This window comes from Oncorhynchus kisutch, linkage group LG10, assembly GCF_002021735.2.
Source record: "Oncorhynchus kisutch isolate 150728-3 linkage group LG10, Okis_V2, whole genome shotgun sequence".
Taxonomy (NCBI): Eukaryota; Metazoa; Chordata; class Actinopteri; order Salmoniformes; family Salmonidae; genus Oncorhynchus; species Oncorhynchus kisutch.
Genome location: NC_034183.2, coordinates 50,847,239 through 50,862,417, shown reverse-complemented (window position 1 = coordinate 50,862,417; position 15,179 = coordinate 50,847,239).

Here is a 15,179-nt window from a genome sequence, read left to right as displayed (position 1 = left end):
AATATAATAGTAGGCCAATAGGCAAAATTATTTTATAACAAAGAATTTAAGACATTTCCATGTTTCACTAGGTGACCTATTTTGTTTATCTGTAAAGTGGAGCCCTGAACTATTGAACTATTAACCATTTGTTAATAGTTTTTTCCCCCGTTTCAACTCATGTCAGGCTTACATACTCTCCTCAAATTCAAATACTACATCAAAGACGAAAACAATATTTGCAGAAACCTCAGCCTCCTGAACTTGAGATGAGTTATGGAAGGAAATATCAGAAGTCAGGGGGTAACCCGATGAGTTCACCCTGAAAGAATCTCAACTCACCCCCCTCCACCCAAAGCAAGAATCGCGAGATAGCCCGGTCTAAATTTGCCATGCAATTAGAATGCCCAATTTAGCCTCTCTGAGCTAACAGGACGCGCCCGCAGTGGACAGGTGAGTCAAGGGGGCAGGCATCATTTAAGGTGTTAGGGATTGAGTTCTGGAGGGTGCTGACAACATGGGGGGGGTTTGAGGAAACGAGTTTGACAAAGTTTTTTTTCCAAGCTCTCTCTCGTGGCCTCATCTCTTCTCCAAAGTTTACGCAGACTTGGCAGTTCCATTTCATCCACGACCCCCTGACGGACTGCTTCAATATTTACACAGGCGGATTGGTTTGCCCAGGCCCCTGCCTCAAACAGCCCCGGCTTGCCAGCTTCGCTTTCCCCAGGCCCAGGTTCACCCCGAGTTCAGGCCCAAATTAATTCTCGAAAGGCGTGGGTCAGCCTGTCAGAAGCCGTAGATGAGCTTCCATCTCTCCGGGGTCATCCGCAGGTCTCTCTCTCCAAGCGCCCGTCCTGGAGCAGCACTCGGGGGCTCGCTTTGTCCTGCTCAAATTCTAAAGAATCTCACCGTTGTCTCGTTTCTTTTATTTCTCTTTCCTTTGATTCTATTTAAGGAGTTATGTACTGTAAATGTTCATTTTGGAAGCGATAAAAGGCCCAGCTTTTCAAACTCATGGCCAGCGAACCTAATTTCGTTGTTCCAATTGTTGTCTGTAAAAAGATCAAAGTTCAGGCCTTAACTGAATACATACATACACAAACGAGACGCATAATGTCCCGTGCTCGCGCATAACACAGACAGACCTTGCATTAGACATTGTTGTGTAAAACGTCACAAAAAAATGGTAGGCTATCGATGGCAAAAATGACATTTCAATCAATATAAACTTAAGTTAAATGCTTAAAGCATTGTTTGGAAATGTTAATATAAAAATAAATTTTATTCAGGACTTAATTTCAGATTTCTACAAACATAGATTTTACAGCTACAGGACTAATTATTTTACTCTCCTGAATCACGTAGGTTCATCAAAATTAGCCCACAAACTAGTCTAATTCTAAAATAGGTTCAAAATTCACTCTCTGTATTGAGTTTTCAGAGATATCATGTATTTACATTAGATGTTAGGCTAACTAATTTAACAGAATATGTCCAGTTTCCTTTAAAAATAAATTCAATCGATGTTGACCTAGCATTTCTGAAGTGGCCTTGTGCAGCTAAATGCTAAACACTTTGATTACCAAACCCTAATAGTATAAATGCGTTTAAAATGTGTAAAAAGGACCCATGACAACTTTATTACAATGTTAGGATTCACTAATTCAAATTTTTTCTATTGAAAATGTAAAGAAGACAGACTGAAGCTTTGAATTGTTATTCAAATAATGCAACAATAGTTTCCACATATATTTATTAAGCTTTTATTACTATTATTATTGCTAATAATTGGTGTTGTTATGTGGTTCCATTCTGACAGTCACTTTGGATAGCCAACTTCCGCCAATGCTGATTCTTCAAGGTATGTTTTTACTTTCTTTAAATCAAAAATAATGTAATCACGAAAGTAGATGTCGCAATAAACCGATTAAATCTAATATTCGAGGATATCTTAATCGAAATAAGTATATATAGGCCTATAGTTATTATTGTATAGCCTAAGGATCGTAGCATAACTATTATAGCATGAATTCATAACCATAAGCTCAAACAGCTTCTTATATTACTAATTTATTAAAGCTTGAATTGTGTATTTGTTCATAAAAGATAAGTCGTCGTTTCATTAGACATGTTTTCTATTAACATGTTGAGACAATCGTGTTGAACATAGGGGCCTGCAAAAAATAACAAGCTGAAACTTATTTGTTTTATAAAACATAATGCAGAAAGTGTTGTAGGACAAACTTTATATGAAGGCTACAGGCCCATGACATTATGATTTACAGAGCAGTATCAAAACTTTTTTCCACCTATTTTGCCTTTGTCCACGACATGGTCAACAACGTTGAATACTCGAAAGAGTATTTTCAATTACAATGTCTCAATAGGAAATTATAAAAAATTATTGTTATGACTACGTATTATGATGATCAATGTTCATAATATGAATATCAGCAGGCTACACAGGCCTACATGATCGCATAGGCTAGTAATAGTAGGCTACTGATGACTGCTGCAGCTTATTGTTATTATCCAATTATCAAATGGCATGTTATTCCACAACAGCACTGTACTTTGTGTCATTTTCTTAGTCGCGCAGAGCAAATTATTCGTGCAAGTAAGTAGAGGCTGCTGAGGGGAGGACGGCTCGTAATAAATGGCTGGAGCGGAGCGAATGGAATGGCATCAAATACATGGAAACCACCAGCCATTATTACCCCAAGCCCGTTCTCCCCAATTAATGTGGGTCATAGAAAAGTACAGGGTGCCTTGCCAATGCTTTTCAATCGAATGAAGCATTTACAGACCTGTGAGTGAGCCTCCCTGCAAGACATCATTTGACGAGCACTGTCGTTGGATCATGGTCCCACACCACGTCCAATTTTGTACCATATTTAGAAACGAATAACAAGACCAGTCCATGTGGAAATGATTTGTATAATGATAAAATTACATTTATATAGCGACTAAAATATATGCTCAAACTCAAATTTATTTGAGCAAAACAATCTTCGCAATCAAGGGACATTTCTTGAGTTTGAGTGTAGTTTTTTTAATCCTGTTTTTTTTTGTTTCAAGTGTTACGGACAAGCCTCTCTCTGCTTCGCATCACATTTTTGTGTGAATCCAGATCAAAAGGTTATCGACGTGACATTCCTAACTCCAGCGGACAAGAGTGAAAAAGCCCAGGGAAAACATCAGAACGCAGTCATGCGGAGACGGACAGATTGCGTGGTCTCACAACACAAACGTTTGATCGAAAATTGTACAGAAAAAGTTTAATCAAGGAGCTGTCTAGTTTATAAGCATCTAACTTCATTGATAAACTTTATTGAACTTTTATGGCAAAATGACATGGACCTACTTATTATTTTAAACAATATAATTCCAGGCTCAATCTCACAATCAATCCGATATCCTACAATAGCGCATATTTCCATTTTAGAATCGACAAGGTCTCAACGACATAGTAATAAGTCACAGGATCAGTGCAATGTTATTTTCAATGCCCGATAGCTTTCGATGAAAACGTCATGGCACATTCCTATTGCACAGCGTCTCCCACTGTAGCATTCTTTCAACTACCTGACTGCTACGGTAATGTCATGCTCAGGTGAGTGAAATGTGCCCGCGCCTTTATGCTATGACGGGCTAAATCCCATCATGTCATGGCGTGCTAAATGAATACAGGTGATATGAGCTGATATGATATCTAGTACAGATAAAAGATAGTCATCCCTGCACTTTGGCCAAATGTGAATGTGGCCACCTATTCAATGAGGAAATAAAGAAGAACGGATGTGTACTAGGGGGCAATTGGGTTACACTGACGTAATTGACAAACTAGATAATACCGTGATACCATGGACCTATGGACTTGCATTTGTCTTTGTGGGGAACTGAGAGGGTTCAGAGGTTGACAGAACACAATATAGTTGTGACTTACAACAGCGGAAGAAAACGAGCTGACTGTTAGAGTGGGGATGTCAGTGTGTAGTGAACAGGAGGTCGGTGGCACCTTAAATGGTGAGGACGGATAGTGGTAATGGCTGGAGCTGTATTAGAGGAATGGTATCAAATATATCAAACACATTGTTTCCATGTGTTTGATGCCATTCCATTTACTCCGTTCCAGCCATTATTATGAGCCACCCTCCCCTTTTTTAAATATATATTTTTAAATTTCACCTTTATTTATTAACTAGGTAGGCTAGTTGAGAACAAGTTATCGTTTGCAACTGTGACCTGGCCAAGATAAAGCATAGCAATTCGACACATACAACAGAGTTACACATGGAATAAAAACATACAGTCAATAATACAGTAGAAAAAAAAAAAAGAAAAAAAAAGGTTATAGACACAGTGAGTGCAAATGAGGTAAGATAAGGGAGTTAGGCAATAAATAGGCCATGGTGTCGAAGTAATTACAATTAAACACTGGAATGGTAGATGTGCAGAAGATGAATATGCAAGTAGAGATACTGGGGTGCAAAGGAACAAGATAAATAAATACAGTATGGGGATGAGGTAGATAGATGGGCTGTTTACAGATGGCCTATGTACAGGTGCAGTGATCTGTGAGCTGCTCTGACAGCTGGTGCTTAAAGCTAGTGAGGGAGGTAAGAGTCTCCAGCTTCAGTGATTTTTGCAGTTCGTTCCAGTCATTGGCAGCAGAGAACTGGAAGGAAAGGCGACCAAATTAGGAATTGTCATTGGGGGTGACCAGTGAGATATACCTGTTGGAGCGCGTGCTACGAGTGGGTGCTGCTATGGTGACCAGTGATTTGAGATAAGGCAGGGCTTTACCTAGCAGAGACTTGTTGATAACCTGTAGCCAGAGGGTTTGCGGACGAGTATGACGCGAGGGCCAACCAACAAGAGCATACAGGTCGCAGTGGTGGGTAGTGTATGGGGCTTTGGTGACGAAATGGATGGCACTGTGATAGACTGCATCCAATTTGTTGAGTAGAGTGTTGGAGGCTATTATATAGAAGACATCGCCGAAGTCGAGGATCGGTAGGATGGTATGTTTGGCAGCATGAGTGAAGGATGCTTTTTTGCGATATAGGAAACTGATTATAGATTTAATTTTGGATTGGAGATGCTTAATGTGAGTCTGGAAGGAGAGTTTACAGTCTAACCAGACACCTAGGTATTTGTAGTTGTCCACGTATTCTAAGTCAGAGTCGTCCAGAGTAGTGATGCAGGACGTGCGGGAAGTGATCGATTGAATAGCATGCATTTAGATTAAATTGCATTTAAGAGCAGGTGGAGGCCATGGAAGGAGAGTTGTATGGCATTGAAGCACGCCTGGAGGTTAGTTAACACAGTGTCCAAAGAGGGGCCAGAAGTATACAGAATGGTGTCGTCTGCATAGAGGTGAAAAAAAAATCACCAGCAGCAAGAGCGACATCATTGATGTAATGAGAGAAGAGAGTCGGCCCGAGAACTGAACCCTGTGGCACCCCTATAGAGACTGCCAGAGGTCCGGACAACAGGCCCTCCGACTTGACACACTGAGCTCTATCAGAGAAGAAGTTGGTAAACCAGGCGAGGCAATCATTTGAGAAAACAAGGCTGTCGAGTCTGCCGATAAGAATGTGGTGATTGACAGAGTCGAAAGCCTTGGCCAGGTCGATGAATATGGCTGCACAGTAATGTCTCTTATCGATGGCGGTTATGATGTCGCTTAGGACCTTGAGTGTGGCTGAGATGCACCCATGACCAGCTCTGAAACCAGATTGCATAGTGGAGAAGGTATGGTGGGATTCGAAATGCTCGGTGATCTGTTTGTTAACTTAGCTTTCGAAGACCTTAGAAAGACAGGGTAGGATAGATATAGGTCTGTCGCAGTTTGGGTCTATAGTGTCACCCCCTTGAAGAGGGGGATGACAGTGGCAGCTATCCAATCTTTGGGAATCTCAGACGACACGAAAGAGATGTTGAACAGGCTAGTAATAGGGGTTGCAACAATTTCTGCAGATCATTTTAGAAAGAGAAGCTCCAGATTGTCTAGCCCGGCTGATTTGTAGGGGTCCAGATTTTGCAGCTCTTTCAGAACATCAGATATCTGGATTTGAGTGAAGGAGAAAAGGACGGGGGCTTTGGCGGGTTGCTGTGGAGAGTGCCGGGCAGTTGACCGGGGTGGGGGTAGCCAGGTGGAAAGCATGGCCAGCCATAGAGAAAGGCTTATTGAAATGATCAATTATAGTGGATTTATCGATGGTAACAGTGTGCCCTAGCCTCAGAGCAGTGGGCAGCTAGGAGGAGGTGCTCTTATTCTCCATGGACTTTACAGTGTCCCAGAACTTTTTTGAGTTTGTACTACAGGATGCAAATTTCTGCTTGAAAAAGATAGCCTTAGCTTTCTTAACTGCCTGTGTATATTTGTTCCTAACTTCCCTGAAAAGTTACATATCACGGGGGCTATTCAACGCCACAGGAAGTTTTTGTGCTGGTCAAGGGCAGACAGGTCTGGAGTGAACCAAGGACTATATCTATTCCTAGTTCAATTTTTTTTAAATGGGGCATGCTTATAGAGGATGCTTATGCTTATGAAGATGGTGAGGAAGTCACTTTTAAAGAATAACCAGGCATCCTCTACTGACGGGATGAGGTCAATGTCATTACAGGATACCCCGGCCAGGTCGATTAGAGAGGTCTGCTCGCAGAAGTGTTTTAGGGAGCGTTTGACAGTAATGAGGGGTGGTCGTTTGGTCGCAGACCAATTACGGATGCAGGCAATGATCACTGAGATCTTGATTGAAAACAGCAGAGGTGTATTTGGAGGGCGAGTTAGTTAGGATGATATCTATGAGGGTGCCTGTGTTTACGGATTTGGGGTTGTACCTGGTAGGTTCATTGATAATTTGTGTGAGATTGAGTGCATCAAGCTTAGATTGTAGGATGGCCGGGGGGTTAAAGCATGTCCCAGTTTAGGTCACCTAGTAGCACGAGCTCAGAAGATAGATGGGGGGCAATCAATTCACATGTGGTGTCGAGGGCACAGCTGGGGGCAGAGGGTGGTCTATAGCAAGCGGCAACAGTGAGAGACTTGTTTCTGGAAAGGTTCATTTTTAGAAGTAGAAGCTTGAATTGTTTGGGTACAGACCTGGATAGTAAGACAGAACACTGCAGGCCATGTTTGCAGTAGATTGCAACACCGCCCCCTTTGGCAGTTCAATCTTGGTGGAAAATGTTATAGTTAGGGATGGAGATTTCAGAGTATTTGGTGGTTTTCCTAAGTCAGGATTCAGACACGGCTAAGACATCCGGGTTGGCGGAGTGTGCTAAAGCATTGAGTAAAACAAACTTAGGTAGTAGACTTCTAATATTAACATGCATGAAACCAAGGCTTTTATGGTTACAGACGTCAACAAATGAGAGCACCTGGGAAGTGGGAGTGGAGCTAGGCACTGCAGGACCTGGATTAACCTCTACATCACCAGAGGAGAAGTAGGATAAGGGTATGGCTAAAGGCTATACGAACTGGCCGTCTAGCAGGTTCGTAACAGAGAGTAAAAGGAGCAGGTTTCTGGGAACGATAGCATAGATTCAAGCCATAGTGTACAGACAAAGGTAAGACGAGGTAAACCTAGGCATTGAGTAATGATGAGAGAGATATAGTCTCTAGAGACGTTTAATCCAGGTGATGTCATCGCATATGTAGGAGGTGGAACATGGTTGTTAAGGCATATTGAGCAGGGCTAGAGGCTCTACAGTGAAATAAGACAGTTATCACTAACCAGGACAGTAATGGACAAGGCATATTGATATTACAGAGAGGCATGCGTAGCCAAGTGAACATATGGGTCCAGTAAGTGGTTGGGCTGGCTGGGGACATGGCGATTCAGACAGTTAGCAGGCCGGTGCTAACAAGCTAGCAGTTAGTAGGCCGGGGCTAACAAGCTAGCAGTTAGCAGACTGGGTTAGCAGACCGGGTTAGCAAGCAGACCGGGTTAGCAAGCAAGCAATTAGTAGACCGGGGCAAGCAAGCTAGCAGTTAGCAAACCGGGGCTAGCAAGTTAGCAGAAGGGCCTTTGGGGGACGCGATGGAGGTAAGTCTTTTTTTGCCTCTTCGTGCGCTGACGTTCTTTGACCAGTCGTGGATTAGTAGGGTTCCAAGAAGGACTAGGGAGCTAGCAGGTTAGCAGAATGGGCCTTCAGTGGACGTCGTGCCTGAGAGGCTGTTGGAATCCTTGGGCAAATTATGTCGGTATTCCAGTCGTAGAGGATCGGCGGTGTTCCGTGCCCCGTACTGGCAGTAGAAGGGGTCCGGATATTGTAGCCCAGGAGTGGGCTTCGGTGGTAGCCCAGGAGCCCTAGCCGGGATAGCTTCAGGCTAATTGGTGCTTGCTCTGGGATGGAAACGCTAGCCAGGTGAAGTCACCCAGGATTGCAGTTAGCTAGTTGCGAAGATCCAGATGAAAATGTTCAGTTTGCGGTAGGAATCCGGGGATATGGAGAGAAAAAAAATATGTCCGTTATGCTCTGGTTTGAGTCACGTTGTACGAACTGGCGAGAGCTTTCCAAGCTAAAGGTTAGCTGATGACCGCTAGCAGTAGTTTGCTGACTGATAGCTGGTAGGTAGTTAGCTGGCTAGCTTCAGTTGAGGGATTACAGATCCAAAGTAAATAGAAATACTTTAGAAAAAAACCAGATCCACGCTACATTGGGTGAGGCGGGTTGCAGGAGAGTATTTAGAAGTTGAGGTTTAGGAAAATATTTGAAAAAGATATGCGAAGAAAAATATATATACAAGGGACACAACAGGAAAAAGACGTCTGACTGCTACACCATCCCTCAGCAGCCTCCTGTGGTGGAGTGAGCCGTGTCAGGTGGTTGGTTGTTAAGTGATTGAGGGAGGACTAGTTTGCTCCTTCCTGACCCCATGTCCCCATCCCCACCCATACACACCTCTACTTGCTGGTGGGTGCTGAATGAAGCTGGCACAATAGAAAAGTTTATCTTGGACTAACACTGCATGTGGACACTTGTTTCTCTTGGCACAGAGAGGAAATTAGCAGCTTGAGCTAAAATTACATTCTCTTCCTTTGCTAGGGCCAAGGCGAGGGCTGATCAATCATGTATACAACAATGACCGCCCTGCAACCACACCAGGACCGCACTGGGACCGCAGTGGTCACACAGCAAACACAACATGACCACAATCGATCAATGTCTGCTACCTCTGTGACAACCCAATGGTCCATCGTCATAGATAAAGAACATGCATCAACATTTTACTTTCAAAACGGTTTGTTTACATTTTATATTCCCCTTACTTCACTGACTTACCTTAACACTCTCTTTGTCAGAGTAGCTAGCTACTAAAGTGATTACTGTACAGGCGACAACAAACCACTCTAAACCACATGCAGGTAACTACCAAAATAGAGGAAACGCCAACATAAAGCATCTTAATAGGGCGTTGGGGCCACCAGAACAACTTCAATGCTCCTGTAGCCAAAACAATAAGCAACTGTGCATTTTTATACATGGCCCTAAGCATGATGGGATACTAAATGCTTAATTAACTCAGGAAACACACCTGTGTGGAAGCACCTGCTTTCAATATACTTTGTATTCCTCATTTACTCAAGGGGTTCCTGTATTTTGCCAGTTACCTGTAGATCCCAGCGTGATCTCATTCCAACACCTATGACCACACGTTGACCGTGTTTCAACTTCAATGCCCTGACAAACTTACGGTCACTCATTATGGGTCCTTGGGTTTGCCAGGTCTGGATCCTTCCCGTCACCTCCGACTTGATGAAGACATCCTGAAAATAAGAATTTGTTCTTAACTGACTTGCCTAGTTAAATAAAGGTTAAATAAATTAATAAAAAATAAAAAAAAGTGACGTTTAGGGTCAAAAGGAGTGTGTCCGTCAAATGTAAGCATCTTGTTGATCCCTCTAGTCCCCTACATTGACAATCCCTCTACTGTAATGTTTGTATTGGTCAAACACGCTACAGGCCAAACAAGCTATAGAAGTTGGCTTGATGTGTTCCAAAGGTCTGCAGAGAGTCATTGGCATCATGTCTTATGAAATAAGCACACAGAGGTTATGCAGCTCTTATGCACCAGATGTGTTGTGTTTCGCTATAAACAGATTATTTGGGCCAAATCTAAATGAACCATGTTTCTCTTCTCCCCTCATGTTTTTCTGGTGGTTGTTGTCGTCCATCAGGAGCATGGGTTTGACTCCAACTCCCAGAATTCCCCAGAGCTTTGGAGGAAATTCAGACAGAGGAGGTGTGATGCTCAGTGAAAGGTTTCAGACTGCAGAATATCCCCACTGCCTGCCCCTCTGACTCCGGTCTGAGCCTCAGCCATCACACAGGGTCTCCCAGAGGCCTCTTCAGGGGCCCCACACTTAGAACTCCAAGCAGAGGGAGAGCGATGGAAGTTGAAGAGAGCGAGAGAGAATAAGAGAAAACAAGGGGGAAATAGGGAGCGAGGGGTGAAGAAGAGATTGGAGTTAATAAGAGAGAGACATGGTAGGGAAAAAGAGTAGGAGGCAGGAGAGTTAGTGATAGGGCTAAAATAAATTATATAATTTATTATGTCTGGAAATGCACACACCATTACTACATTTTGCATACATATGCAAATCTATTACCAGGATTCAGATATATCTATACTACTTGCCCTCCCCCTTTCCTATTTTCATCCTCTCTCATTGCTCAGTTCAAATTTTTTCTCCCAGCCAAAGCCTTAATTTTTTTTCTCTCTTCCCCTCTCTCTCTATTTGACCTGGTTCCATTTGTTTTCCAATTTATCTACTCTCCCTCCATCTCTTGCTTGCTCTAATTTCCCCCCCCCCCACTCTCTGTATATCCCCTGCCCCTCTCTCTCTCCCCTTCTCTCCTCCCTCTCTCTTGCTGCATGTAAAAACAAGAGGCTGGGGTCAGGCTAGATTCGGTTGGGCCGCTGATGCATGGCGTGTTGAAATCTATCTGCAGGAGCCGTCACTTTTCTCATCACCAGCGCTCTCAATAAACAATGAGCTCTCTCCAATTCTAGCCAACTCCCGCTACCCGACACCCCCTCTCGCACTGCTAGCCAAGGAGGAGTGTGTGTGTGTGTGGTTTTATTGGAAGGAGGAGGTAGGGTGGAGTGTTGGGAAGACATGGAGACAGGTCAAACTCAGTGCATTCGCCCCGACCCCTCCGAAACACTCACAGATCACAGCGGGAGATAGGAGAGGAGGGATGAAGAAATTGAGGGATGAAGGGGTTACAGGCTGCAGGGGGTAAGGGGGGGTCAGCTGTCGTTCCAAACCATTTTTCCCCCCGCCCGTCCTTTTTCGTGTTCGCTGTCAGCAATGCGTTTGGTTGCGGTCCCGTGACTGGTCCAAGAGCAATTCCTCCCAGACCTTCCTTCCTCCTTCGCCAAGAATAACAGGAGAGCTCGGCCCGTCAGTCTCCTGTCCCTCACCGCCTGTCTGACTGTCCGTGCTCTAATTCTCAACATGCGGAACGGAACAGGAGAGGGGAGTCCAGCTCATATACTCGCCATGAATGTGTGGCACCGAGCTCATGTGTTTTTATGTGATGGAGAATGTTGTCCGGGTGAGTCTACATCTATCAAATGTTTCTCTCCTCATGTACAAGAGAGAAAGATGGAGATGAGGAAATTGTACACTAAATGCCTTGCGAAACCACACCATAACCCATCTGAAAGGTTACAGGGAGGTGAAAGTGGTGGTGGTTGGGGACTGGCTGGCAGAACACAAGGAGGAGTTAAGGGGAAAGTCAGGGCAGGGTCATCCACCGGCAGCGTCCATCCACCATGTCCATCTTCCATATCCTCCCCACTTACAACAAACACCCAGACAGTATGTAGTTCCACCACTGTCTATGGAACATCTCCAACTCTAGACCACAACTTTTCACCTGGCCAATTCATGCCCACTTGGCTTGTGTTGAGGCTGCAGCCTGGCTAGGTCTGTGTCTGTGTTGAAGGGTCCAGCCAGGGAATCAGAGACCTGGGGAATTTCAACCGGCAAGCCCCAGTAGGAGCGCCCCTCCCTCTGGAAGCTCGAAGGCTATCAGGGCCTGTCAGGAGCCCAGCGGGTGGAGGGGTATGAAAGGTATGGAGGGAGGGAGGGATGGGAGACAGGTGCAGCAGCTCAGATGCCGAGGAGGAAAACGAAACTCAGGTCACCTTATCTTCTCCAGCCTTTTTATACCCTCCAGTGCTGTCACTCTCCCCTCTTCTCCTTCCCTTCGGTTCTCTTCCTCTGTTAGCTCTCACTTGGCATTTTTTTTTGCTTGAACCCTTCTTTGAAACTCTTTAGAGATACCACATTGTCAAGCTGACAGGAAGCTGACACACAATAACTGTACATGGGTTGGACCAATGGTGCCAGGAAATGAAAAAGAGAGACATACCTTTCTCATCTCTTTACGTGCACCCAAATGTGTTTTGGTTTGTTGGTGATGATGACAGAGTTTTGACCCTTTGGGTCGCAGGTGACCAAACAAAGACCAGAGGCTTGAAATGTCTAAAGTTCTTTTTTTCTTCTTCTATAGGTTCACAGGTAGGAGAGGGCGAGAGAGAGAGAGAGAGGTCCCCAAGGTCACAGTAAGTTGACCTCCTGAAAGGTTACAGCCAGGTCAGTCCAAGAGACTCTTGAACTCTCCACTCGCCCCTCCCTTCTCGTTTTACCGTTCTCCACGCAGGCATTAGTAACACATGCACGGCACCCACAAAACCCATGCAACAACTACACACCAAGCTTGTAGTGTACAGCAAATGAAGTACAATCCCTTAATTGAGCAGTAAACAGCATTATTTTTGATTTGGTACAATCACTTTCAATCCCAGCTAGTTGAACAGGATAGTTTGAAATTGAATTTTTATGGAAACATCTGTCTCTCCTTCTCCCTGCCCCCTCCACTCCCTTCTCCATATATCTTCCCTTTCCCCTCTTTCCTGTCTTTCCCCACTTCCCTGTCTTTCATGTCTTGTCCAGAGAGACATTCCTACTATGCTATAAAGCCGCTCTGATCTAGGGCTTAGCGTTACTAGACTGAGGTGATGAGAAGGTGGGAGTTGTGTGTGTGCCCTTGTCTGGACCAGAGTAAATCACAGCCACCCAGGAGGGAGATGGTATGAGTCTGTGTGGTTGGGGCTGGGAATCGGGCTGAGGCTGAGCTGAAGGTTGATTGGCTTCCATGAGGGAGATCCATCGGCCAGGGGCCTGTCCCTATAAATCAGATGGATAATTAGGTGAGGAGAAGAGCTTAAGTGGGCTTATCACTGTGATGAATACCGGCCTCCCCCGGGCTCTCCGTCCGGACGGACCCACGGGCCTTCTGGGCTGTTTACGAGCCGCACCGAGCCAGGAGAGAGAGTGTGTGTAAGGTAACAGGGCCGAGGGAGTAATGGCTCCACAAGGATAAGTGTGTGTTTGTGTTTGTACAGTGGGGTCCGAAATTGACACCATGTCATGGCTCTACTGTGAGGATCCAAAGATCTGGTTATCGTGGATCAGCTCTACAGAGCCCTCTCACCCACAGAGGTGATGGGGAGGGATTGATGTGTTTTTTTTTAATGACACCTCACGTCAGACCGACTCCTTTCTGGTCTCTAGCTTGGGAGAATGGAATGTCTGTGTGTTACAGAAGAGTGACAACCCAAAACTTCAACATCAATCAATGAACACTGGGACAATATATTTCAACATCTGAATGTTGGGAATGATGAGAGATGGAATATGGAAAATGAATGTATATTTTGTGATGTCATTAATATTGATAGAAAGATGTTATGAATTCAGCAAAAATAAATAAACGTCCTCTCACTGAACTGCGTTTTTTTCAGCAAACTAAACGTGTAAATATTTGTAGGAACATAACAAGATTCAACAACTGAGACATAAACTGAACAAGTTCCACAGACATGTGACTAACAGAAATGGAATAATGTGTCTCTGACCAAGGGGGGGGGGGGGGGGGGGGGTCAAAATCAAAAGTAACAGTCAGTATCTGGTGTGGCCACCAGCTGCATTATGTACAGCAGTGTGTCTCCTCCTCATGGACTGCACCAGATTTGCCAGTTATTTCTGTGAGATGTTACCCCACTCTTCCACCAAGGCACCTGAAAGTTCCCGGACATTTCTGGGGGGAATGGCCCTAGCCCTCACCCTCCGATCCAACAGGTCCCAGATGTGCTCAATGGGATTGACATCCTGGCTCTTCACTGGCCATGGCAGAACACTGACATTCCGGTTTTACAGGAACTCACGCACAGAACGAGCAGTATGGCTGGTGGCATTGTCATGCTGGAGGGTCATGTCAGGATGAGCCTGCAGGAAGGATACCACATGAGGGAGGAGGATGTCTTCCCTGTAATGCACAGCGTTGAGATCACCTGCAATGACAAGAAGCTCAGTCCGATGATGCTTGTGACACTCCGCCCCAGACCATGACGGACCCTCCACCTCCAAATCGATCCCGCTCCAGAGTACAGGCCTCGGTGTAATGCTCATCCCTTCAACGATAAACACAAATCTGACCATCACCACTGGTGAGATAAAACCGCGAAGTGAAGAGCAATTTTTGTCAGGCCTGTCTGGTCCAGCAACGGTGGGTTTGTGCCCACTGACGTTGTTGCTGGTGATGTCTGGTGAGGACCTGCCTTACAACAGGCCTACAAGCTCTCAGTCCAGCCTCTCTCAGCCCATTGTGGACAGTCTGAGTGGAGGGATTGTACGTTCCTGGTGTAACTCGGGCAGTTATTGTTGCCTGTCCCGCAGGTGTGATGTTTGGATGTACCGATCCTGTGCAGGTGTTTTTACACGTAGTCTGCCACTGCGAGGACAATCAGCTGTCCGTATTGACTCCCTGTAGCGCTGTTTTAGGCGTCTCACAGTGCCGACATTGAAATGTATTGCCTTGGCCACATCTGCAGTCCTCATTCCTCCTTGCAGCATACCTAAGGCACGTTCATGCAGATGAGCAGGGACCCTGGGCATTTTTCTTTTGGTGTATTTCAGAGTCAGAGAAATGTCTCTTTAGTGTCCTAAGTTTTCATAACTGTGACCATAATTGCCTACCGTTTGTAAGCTGTTAGTGTCTTAAAAACTTCTTAGGGCTAGGCCCCTTTTTTCTCCAGTTCCACCTGAATGACGTGTCCAAAGTAAACTGCCTGATGCTCAGGCCCTGAAGCCAGGATATTCATATAATTG